Consider the following 11,561-nt stretch of genomic DNA (forward strand, 5'->3'; position numbering starts at 1 on the left):
TAGTCAATTGACTAAGTTCTGTAAAGAGGAGTGGGCAAAAATCCCTCAAAACAGAGAGGCAGAGACTGATATGAGACATTTACTCCAAGTTATCGCTGCTAATGGAGGTGCCACAAGCTATTGACTGAAGAGGTTCACATATTTTTGCACACATGAAATCTGAGTTTCCTTCATTTGGAATGTCTTTATTACGAATTGGGGTTTAGATAAAGATTTTATAAGTTCATTTTAAGATTTTATACAAAAATAATGACCATCCCTGTGGGGTTCACAAACTTTCAAGCATCACTGTATGTCACGTCTCCTCATTTGCAAGTTAAACTCCTGAATTTTCCCAAACTTTCTTTACTCTGAAACTTTGAAACTTTCTTGTGTGTGTGTGTGTGTGTGTGTGTGTGTGTGTGTGTGTGTGTGCGTGTGTGTGTGTGTGTGTGTGTGTGTGTGTGCTTGTGCTTGTGTAAGTGTGTAAGTGTGTGAGAGAGAGACTTTTAAGATCTCTTTATTCACTACTAATCTGACAATCAACAAAAACAAACAGTATCAAATACATGTATAACAAATGAAAAGTGTCCATTCAGTTGTTTAAGCCCCCCCCCCAACAAACAACTGTATTCTGTCTTCGATGCTGCTCATTGCATTATTACAGCACCACATGTCTTTGAACCGTGCCACGTTTCCAGTCAGTGACAGAGAGAGAGAGAGAAAGAGAGAGAGAGAGAGAGAGAGAGAGAGAGAGAGAGAGAGAGAGAGAGAGAGAGAGAGAGAGAGAGAGAGAGAGATGGATAACAAAAGAAGGGAAAGGATGTGAAAGCAGAGAAGAGAGAGTGCTGAATAAAGAACAGGAATGAGAAAGCGGGGTGTGAAATTAGATTGGAACTAGCATGGCCCCTATCTGCCCTCAAAACAGCGATTATTAGCCCATTTTTTCCAACTCTACAACTAATATTCCCAGTGGCATTCCTGAGAAAGAGAGAGAATAGAGTAGAGTAGAGAGAAGTCTGGACAGGCCATGTCCATCAGAGCAATATGTTTTTTGACTGGCCCCAGTGTTTATTTAGGGTTAGTATGAGTTCAGGAGGAAATATGTCAGCTTGGACTAGCGACCATGCAGGTATGCACCGATAACATCAGGAGAGGATGTTACAGCATCAGCACAGAATACACACACACACACACGTACACACACACACACACACACACACACACACACACACACACACACACACACACACACACACACACACACACACACTCGATATGAGAATGTCAGTGGAAATCTCAGTGCTATATGTCTGCCTACATCCACTCTACTCCTGACATGAACCATCTAACAGAATGCTGAGGTGGAAGTGATTGAAAAAGTGACAGAGAGGGGGTGGAGTGATGGAACTGAGGCATGGGAGAAAACAGATGTGAGAGAGAGAGAGAGAGAGAGAGAGAGAGAGAGAGAGAGAGAGAGAGAAAGAGAGAGAGAGAGAGAAGAGCAATGGCATACAAACTCACACTAACACAGAGGGAATGGCAGTGGAGGAAATAAACACACTATACAGCAATGCTTGTGTTTTGGTGGAGGGTTGTGAAACTACTCATTCTACAAATCCTGTACTTCTCACTCACTCGTGAAAAAATAAAATAAGAAGAAGTGATGGGAATAACGTTGAAAGGGAATGATGTCTGTTTCACATTTCTTGTAGAAAATGCATTTGGCACGGTGATCCAGAGATTCATGTCCGAGTCAGAGTTGCGGTCCATGTTTGGAAAACTCTGTTCGGAAAACATGTAAAAGCTGAGAGAGCAGCTATACAGTATTTTCCCATAGAGCCATTTGGAATATAAGCCTGAAGGTCATGTGACCTCAAATCAATGACTGTTCGAGACCCCAGTGGAAATCTACTGTTGCTTCTACTGTACGTGCCTGTCTGTTGTTTCATTAGCCTGTGTCAGCATATTCCACTTTTCCCCCTCCCCCCTTCACTGCCCCCTCCCCTCTTCTCCTCTGGATGGAAAGAATGAGCAAAGAAAAAAAGTGTGCCGTTGGATATGTGTCAGTTGGCCACATAGGCATACATCCTTAGTCAGGCCTGGATGTGGCAGTCTAACTGTCTGCAGGCTGTCTCTGCCTGTCAGTCTCTCTCTGTCTTTGTCTGTCTGTCTGTCTGTCTGTCTGTCTGTCTGTCTCTCTATGTCTCTTTCTCTCTCTCTCTGTTTGTCTCTCTCTCTCTCCCTGCACGCCCCCGTTCTTCTTCACCTAATGTAACTATGTAATTTAGTCTTTCCACCATTTCCTCTCTCTCACCCGTCTTTGACTGCAGATATTCATGAATGCTGCTTTAGCCTATGAGCTGTGACCCTGTGTGGCCCCCCGAGTGTGGAGTCTGTGATTCTCTGGTGCTGTAGTTGGTAATATCTCAGCTCAGTGTTTGGCAGTTAGACTGACATACTGCCAGAGTGCTACAATAACGCAGCCCAGCGAACTGAGGCCAGTTGTACACGCACACGCACACGCACACGTGCACACACACACACACACACACACACACACACGCACACACACACACAGAGAGAGAGGGAGGGAGAGAGGGAGAGAGGGGAAAGAGAGAGCTGGAAGTACTGGACTGATGTCTAGGATTCATTTAATTTACCAGTATTTAGGGCATCTTGGAAATGTTCTGTCATACTGGAGTACTTGTATGAGCATAGTATGTGTGTGTGTGTATGTGTGTGTGTGTGTGTGTGTGTGTGGTGTGTGTGTGTGTGTGTGTGTGGGAGGGGGACGGACGCATGATTGCTCATCTCTAAGTGTGTGTCCGTGTTGCCTTACTCATTGATTTATATCTGCGCTCAGCCTTGAAATGGAATCCTCTTGTGGGTCTCAACATGGAAGATGTGAGTCTAGCTGAGGGCACTGACTGTGTCCTACAAATCCCCCCCCCCGTGTGTGTGTGTGTGTGTGTGCGCGTGTGTGTGTGTTGGGTTGCTCATTGTGTCCTTAAGATCAGCTAATTTAACCCACCAGGGGCATCGAAACCATCAGTCTCTCTCTCTCTCTCTCTCTCTCTCTCTCTCTCTCTCTCTCTCTCTCTCTCTCTCTCGTCTTTACTCCTCTCTCTTTCCAAACTCCCTCCTCCCACCTTCTCTCCCGCTCTCCTTCTCACCCCTCCTCTTTCTCTCCTTCCCACCCCTCCTCTTTCTCTCCTTCTCACCCCTCCTCTTTCTCTCCTTCCCACCCCTCCTCTTTCTCTCCTTCCCACCCCTCCTCTTTCTCTCCTTCTCACCCCTCCTCTTTCTCTCCTTCCCACCCCTCCTCTTTCTTTTCCCTCCACTGCTGCTCCCTCGCCGCCCCATCCCTCATACTCTTAGGAGAGCAGAGGACCATGCAGTGGAAATAACAGAGCCAATAAAGACACTGCCAAGACCCATCCACTCCCTACGCCTCACACAGCCACTGAGGGAGAAGGGGGATGGACGGGAGGAGAGAGTGTGAATAGAGAGAGAGAGAGAGAGAGAGTGAGAGAAGAGGAGGAGGAAGAGAGTGAGGTGCCCATCGACTCCTTAATACCTCCGCTGACACACATACATGGAGAGAGAGAATTAGAGAAAGAGGGGGTGAGTGTGAGAGTGAGACGGCCGAAGCCAAATGCTGCAGTGCACCTTTAAACGAATCCACCTTTAAACTAATATTTGGTATTGTTAGGCCTTGAGGGACATGGTTCAGCCCAACCTCTCCTCTGACACACACACATACACACACACACACACACACACACACACACACACACACACACACACACACACACACACACACACACACACACACACACACACACATACCTGTAGCTGAAACCCCCCAGCCTACCAGCCCAAATCTGAAGTCTTTGTTTCTGGTAGTGGCCTGTCTTAGAGTGCCCCCTAGAGGACACTTCTGCCACTGCCATGGGCGCCCAGACGCTCAAAGCAAGTGTCAGCAGGTGTGACTAATGTGCATGTAATTGTACTCTGATTGGATAATTGACCAGTGGACGTGTGGATTTAAACCCCTTGTATTTGTGTTTCAGTGCAGCCATTCACAGGGGGAGATGCAGTCGAGAGGCATGGAGGATCCTTGAGCAGCCGGTTGGGTGAGAGCAGTTAGCTGTAGCTGTAGCTGTAGCTGTAGCTGTAGCTGTAGCTGTAGCTGTAGCTGTAGCTGTAGCTGTAGCTGTAGCTGTAGCTGTAGCTGTAGCTGTAGCTGTAGCTGTAAGCTGTTAGCTGTAGCTGTTTATGAGGTGTAGTGATTAAGAGGGTCCTGAGAAGATTGGACACCTGTCTCCTAGGCTGCAGCACTTCCGGTGCCCTTTTTGTTTTTGTTTTGGTATGTGTTATGTTTTTAACAAAGAAAAACTGAAAGTAATACCTGAAAGATTAACAAATGTTTCTATGGAAACTAATGGAAACCATACCTCATTTAATAAACGGTCCTTTTTGTGATCTCTACTTCACGTCGCCCGCTCAACTGAGATCAATCCTAGAGTGAACTTATTGACCCCCCCCCCCCCCCCCCCCTCCGCCCCGCCCTGCCCCTACCCCGCCCGCCTCTCCTTCCCCCACCACTTACACGCAGACACATCTGCTTACCGCCACACCGATGTCCCCTGCTGTTCTGTTTGAACATCAAGACACATCAGAAACTTCCAGAGAATTACTCTGGGGTACACTAATGAAGCTTGATTGCCTATTTCAGTCACTTGATTATATCTGCGTGAGTGCAGCAAATTGAAGACGGACATTTTGTGTTGCTACTTGGCTGGAGCTTTCTTTCTGATTACTCAACATTTGTTGTCAACAAAACTTGCCAAACTTGTATGATGCACAACAGCATTTATATGCAGGTGCAAGCGAAGTTGAATATGGGTTATTGTATCATAAATCGTTCCTTGAATCAGGAAGTATGGAACTGTTTCAGAATATCTGACCTTTAGGGTGCTGATTCATTGATCCTACTTTGTGAAATACCTGTGCTTTAGAAGATGGTCAAACCCACGCACTCTGCACCATCTCTCTGATACACATACACACACACACACACACATTTCATCTCTCATATCAAAACGCAGTCCAGATGACCGTAAAAACTTTGATTGGGTTGGATTGGAACTGGATCAGAAGGCTTGTCTTCTACGTCATATCATTTAATAACCACAGTGGCAGCGAAACACAGTTTGAGCCGGGAACACTTGAACTGCAATCCATTCCTAGCTCCAAAGCATGCTTTTATGACTACATCTATGCCTTCAGCCTTTTATTTTGTTTTATTGTTTTATTTTGTTTGTTTGTGCATTTATGACTGTGTCTGTCAGGTTGGCAGCAATAATTATTCCCTGACAATTATGGAAACATCGGGATTAGTTGGAAGAAAATAATCAGTTCCTTGTTTGTCTCGGGAGAGTTCTGGAGAAGCCTCCTCTCATCCATGATACTCTCCAATGTAATTGCATCTCTGTTCTAATTTCTTTCTCTCTCTCTCTCTTTTGTTTTTGTCTAAATCTCCAAACTTTGTTTTTGGAGAAAATAGAACAACACACTGTTCCGTTGGAAAACAGTCCTTCATTAAATGTACAAACAGATTGTTCTGCTCTCTGATGATCGATGACATTGACAGACTGACAGGCTGGATCAGGCACGCACGCACGCACGCACGCACGCACACGCACACACACACAAACATCAGTCCAGATGTTCCCCAAACAGTGTGACATCCAGTCCCTGAGGATGTCTGCCCGAAGTGTCAACGAGGTCCCATCCAGATAGCTCTATCCGCCAGATAGTTGATTGACTATTAATGACGTCCTTTATGATCGGGTTGGAAGGGTATATTTATATGTATTCACAGTAGGCTATACAACAGTAATCCAACAATAATCGGTCGTGCTGAAAACACATGTCCATTACAGACATCATTTGAGTACGCGATTTATCCGCCGTCCCGGTGACCGGACACCGACCCCGACTGGCAAAACTAGAGCAAAGTCCTCTATCCTCCCACAGCAATAAAACGAATGTAACTGCGTGTGAGAGACGAAGGAGAGAGAAGGAGCAGGAGGGAGTTTAAAGAGGGATGGAGGGAGGGGGAGAGACGCCCCTAGGCTCATTTTCCAGAGCTGGACCAGGTGATGTCACTACAAGCTTAACTGCAGGATCTCCCGGAGAGAGAGAGAGAGAGAGAGAGAGAGAGAGAGAGAGAGAGAGAGAGAGAGAGAGAGAGAGAGAGAGAGAGAGAGAGAGAGAGAGAGAGAGAGAGAGAGAGAGAGAGAGAGAGAGAGAGAGAGAGAGAGAGAGAGAGAGAGAGAGAGAGAGAGAGAGAGAGAGAGAGAGAGAGAGAGAGAGAGAGAGAGAGAGAGAGAGAGAGAGAGAGAGAGAGAGAGAGAGAGAGAGAGAGAGAGAGAGAGAGAGAGAGAGAGAGAGAACTTTTTACAACGGCTAGGGGTGGAGAAAGAAGTTGGACATGAAAAGTCTTGCAATTACTTTTTCTTTTCCCCCGTCACAAGCCTCCTGAAAAAGTTTAAGGAAAAACAGTGTGGATTACAACCGGACAGCAGCAAGGACATTTTACCACCTCGGTACGGATATACTGTACTCATTGGATTAATGTGACTGTAAGTGCGTGGATCTATCAATAACTGAAGGTATGGATGGACAACACATTATTGATAGCGCTCGCGCTAAAACGAAAATAATCAACATACGTCCACGACTAAAGTATGAGCTTGTGCACAATGGCTTATTTAATGGTTGGGTAGACTATAACAACTTTCTGACAGGAACCATTACATGCAATTAAACATCTGCTATAAATCTCAAAGTAGACACTTTGTTAAATGTCGAAAGTTGGAAATGTTTGAAACTTTGCCAACATTGGCGCATCTATTGGCCTGACTTGCACGTACTCGCATTCGACTTGTTTTGGGGGATAGAGGGCAATGCACACTTTCTCAATTCAAACTCAATCCGTCCAGTTTGAACTGGCTGACTGCCAGTTGTGTTTGTGTAACTGGTGGAAAAGGGTTGGGGAATTGTCACCGCTTTTAAAATGTGCGAGTCAAATAACATCAGGGAATTAGATTACGTATACTGGAACGACCCTGTGTAAGGCCCCTTAGCGGCTCGGTTTGTAAGCGGAAGATTGTGAGTTCGATACCCGCTTAGAGCAAGCTGCTCTCCCCGCCGTTCGCTACAATACTGTATCTCTCCCATTAACTCATTTGGGGATGAGGCGTATTGCTGGATCCACACACCAGATGACGTAGGACTAGACTCCCATTGTCAGTGAACTACCCCTGAGATCTGAAATCATCTACAGTAAGAAACTTTGATTTTGGAGTTTAATGTCCCATCAAGACACAGATCAAGGGTCAGTTCATCTTCTGCACATCAACCATTTGCTTGAAAAACTCACTTACATGTAAACTAACTTATATTTCAGTATTTACTAATTATTTCATATTTCAGTCAAACTGCATCCTCCCCAGGTTAGATTTGTTTGAGAGAGTGTGCAACTGGCCATAATGTAGGTTCCAGCTGGTTTCCTCCTTTAGTACTGGTTCATGTGTTGCTTTGTACCCAAGGGAGATGAAATATCCCCACATCCGGAGGCACATGGTTTTGGAGCGGCTCACTTTGATGTAATGTGATACCACCAATGTTCCTATCTCCAAATAAACTGCAAAGCGTTACTCTTAAATTCTAGAGTTCTATGATGTTCCAAAAGATATTTTCAACTTTCCACTGTGGATAACTCGTCACTCCGAGTGATTTCGCTACATTTTCTTGGTGTTGCCCAACTCCTCAGATGTCCACCTTTTGAGATAGCATATGTGAATATTATTCCATGACCCGAAATCCAAGCACCTCAATTTCCTCTCCAGTATTTGTTGGTGGTGTTTCTTTGGCTTGTAGTTATTTGTAGATTTGTGCTACTTTGGCTCTCTACTCCTTCAAACAGGGTTTAGAACCTCCCTTTGAGGTAGAATGCTGGACATGTTGGACAAGTTGTGTACAATTAATGGCAGCCAACCTCAGGACTCAGATTTACTCCTAAATTGGACATAGTACAGGTTACACAGTTCAAGATATTCAGCAGGTCTTGTGGGAGGTCTTCGTGAAATTGTGAAAAGTACCGTTTCAATTTTATGTCCGGTTATCAGCTTTCTCCTCTGAGCCAAATCCCTGCAAAGTCCCAGCTGTAATCTTTAGATATAGAATGTCAAAAATGTAAGGTCATGAAATTGAACAGAAGTAGACTGCTAGTGTGCTTGTGAATGCATGTTGTAATTGAGGCCTATCTAGGCACTACACACAGTACTGTAGGTCTCATGAACAATAATCACTAAGTCAGAATAGTTTCAGCAAACATGTTTTGGTCTAACCACCTGTATCCACTTTTACTGTGATTGTTAGGTATAAACACTGCATGTAGATTGAGCATTTTCTGAACAATACGCTATGACAGTATGCATTAGAGTGGCACTATATCCGTGCTGCACTCTTTTCATTCATAAACTTTATATCACTGCTCAGTCATCCAGTAACAACATGTCCCAATTTTTTAAATGAGTCATGCTTTGAATATTGTCTCCATTTGTTAAAAGCTTGGCTCAGTCCGGGTCAGTGGTTATCTGGAGGGACTATCGTAGCCTAGGGACATATTTAGTAACTCTTCATTCCACGTTCCATGTTGTAACAGGCCTGCAATGTAAGCACGTTTAGCTCTTGAATGCAGGGACTGGCTCAGACGATCCAGGTTTGTTTCCAGGTGTACAGTGTGTTCCCTATTGTCTTTTAAGTGCCAGCCATATGCTGTTGCCGTCTACTAACTCACTGCCAGCTACTTTATTGACTAAATGCCAACAAATCGTACACACACACACACCCCTGGCTGCTGATGTGTCTGTCTGTGTCTGTATGTATACATGCACTCAACGCACGACGTTGCATGTCTGGGGATGCTCACATTGTAATGTGATTCACCACAGTTCCCAGCTATTTCAGTCGGAGGAGTGATGCAGCGGGTTTTCAGTCTGAGCCGTAACCCCAGTGAATGATTTGGAGTTTTTTTTTTTTTCACAGCACAGCAGCAAATCCTCTCCTCCATGTCTGAGAGGCAGAAATCCTCTGATTGAGCTGTCACTCTGTTGAGTGAGTATGGCTGTGAGTGACATAAGTACCATAGTGCTTTGAGCAGGCCTACAGCTGCACTTCCAACACTATGCTGTACTGTGCTAACAACAGGCCTCCAGAAACATGGTTTGTGGATGCGTTTCTATATTTAGAATGTTAATGAGAGCCAGGTTGGCACCGTATATATTCTCATTAGAAGGCAAGTAAAAGATGTTGATATCTTTTGACAATCATGGAGGAGATGTTTTCTTTGGTGTTACATGGAGGTCACAGAACAAGGTGTATTTGCTGTTAGCATGATGATGATGATCATGGTCATGATGATAATGATGATGATGATGATGACAAAGATGATGCCGATTATAGTTATGATGTTTATTTGTTGGTGATTATGATGATAACGAATATAGAGAAGTTCATCATCATTGATTGAAATCGCAGCAGTAGTGGTTGTAAACATCATTGATTGGCTGTCTCTTTGTGTGTGTGCGTGTGTGTGCGTGTGTGCGTGCGTGTGTGTGTGTGTGTTCTGGATGACTTTCAAAAGCTGTCTTTCTATTCTCCTTCCTGCATTGCGTCCGCAGACACTGACCCAGTCCCTTCTGAACCCCGGGAACCCAGGCATTGAGCCAAACCAGAGGCCTTCTCCAATACTGCCTTTATCTGTCACCGCCAGCTGTGAGGCCTTTTACCAAATGTGTGGGAAGGAAAGAAGGGAATAAAAGAAAGAGTGTAGAAAAGAAAGAGAGAATAACAGGGAGAGAGAGAGAGAGAGAGAGAGAGAGAGAGAACAAAAGAAAGAGAGATATGATAGAACATCCAAGGGTGACAGTCTCTGTGTGTCTGTTGTCAAGGTAAAAAACAAGTATTTAATCCACTCACAATGAATGCAGTACACCTTTAGCTTGTACCTGTAATTCATGTTGTAAAGGCATTTGATGATAGTGACCTCAAGCTTTTACTCTGGCTTCTATTGTATACTCTTTGTAGTAAGGATGAACTGACTATCTGGCCAGCAGTAGGTATCGGCCGATATTGGCAAACGTGCAGTATTTTGTTATTATTATTATTATTATTATTATTATTATTATTATTATTATTATTATTACTATTATTTAGGTGTTTTAATATTGTTATGAGCACCATATATACCAAATATAACTGGTGGCATGCAGACTGCATTGAAGGCTACAGCCTCAATCAGTAGTGTAGTCTACAGTACATTGCAGTTGATGTCTTGAGGAGTGTTACTAAAGAAAGACTGCCACACTGCAGTCATAGTAGACTGGTGCAAGGTAGCACATCCAATATGTCCTATGTCATACAGTAAGACCTACATAAGGGTGTTATAACCATGGCAAGTAAACTGAAAGTCATGATAGTTTACAGGGCTATAGAATCAGCATCCTTTCCTTTGTTTGGCAGCTTTTTGATTAGAAAATACTTCATAGGTGACAGGAAATGTAGTGGAGATGAAGTCTGTTCACAAATGGTCAAAAAGAAGAGGCTCTCTGTACCTGGAAACAGCAGAGTGATGTGGCCAAGGGACAGACAATGGATTGGGTTCAAGGTCTGTTTGTGTGTGTGTGTGTGTGTGTGCGTGCGTGTGTGTATGTGTACTTGTGAGACAAATTACTTTGGGTCTTTGTTCCAGGGTGAAAAAGAATGAAGACTGTATTTGTACTGTATAACAGATGTTTAAGAGATCTGTGGTGATATAAAGAGTGTGTATTGTGTGTGTGTGTGTGTGTGTGTAAGTGTGTGTGTGTGTGTGTTCACGGGTGTTTGTGTGTTTGTTGCTGCAGGGCCACGTGTAACCATCTGGCAGTTGACTGTAACACCGACATGGCTCCAGTGAAATATGCTCCAGATGTGCTTGTGTGTTTTTTGGGCATACTTGCTTTGCTTTGTGTGCTTATGTGTCTATCCTTGCATACTTCCATGTGTTTGTTTATGCAAGTGTGTGTGTGTGTGTGTGTGTGTGTGTGTGTGTGTGTGTGTGTGTGTCTGTGTGTGTGTGTGTGTGTGTGTGTGTGTGCGTACGTGCGTGTGTGTGTGTGTGTGAGAGCCGCCACAGCTGCAGTCTCTGGGAAACACAGATGGACAGGATAATGATGATCATTAAACCCCATTCCTCTGTCATGAACACATAGGATGGTTTGGCTAATTCATATCCTGCTACTGTATATTGACCAAATGACCCTTTCAAACTCATAATTAAACATCTAATGTGATTGACTCTTTATTAGAATCAATAGATTTGGAGTGATATGCACAGTTTTTTTTTCAGATGTGGATACTTGGAATAAGCGTTTTGACAATGTTTATCTCTCTCTCTCTCTCTCTCTCTCTCTCTCTCTCTCTCTCTCTCTCTAGCAGTCGAGGTGCGGTGTATCTTGAGGAGTGAA

The 11,561-nt window shown here is 44.1% G+C and overlaps 1 protein-coding gene across 1 annotated transcript in view; it reads left to right on the forward strand.

Moving 5' to 3' along the window:
• Positions 1-6,425: 6,425 nt before the first annotated feature.
• col16a1 (collagen, type XVI, alpha 1) overlaps positions 6,426-11,561 on the forward strand; it is a 58,800-nt gene continuing 53,664 nt past the window's right edge. The window contains exons 1-2 of the mRNA XM_083680696.1: positions 6,426-6,662; positions 11,530-11,561. The exon at positions 11,530-11,561 is cut by the window's right edge and continues 81 nt beyond it. The gene's annotated coding sequence lies outside the window, so the exon portion shown is untranslated. The remainder of the gene's footprint in view (positions 6,663-11,529) is intronic.

The sequence above is a fragment of the Argentina silus genome (genome assembly GCF_951799395.1).
Source record: "Argentina silus genome assembly, chromosome: 11".
Lineage (NCBI taxonomy): Eukaryota > Metazoa > Chordata > Actinopteri > Argentiniformes > Argentinidae > Argentina > Argentina silus.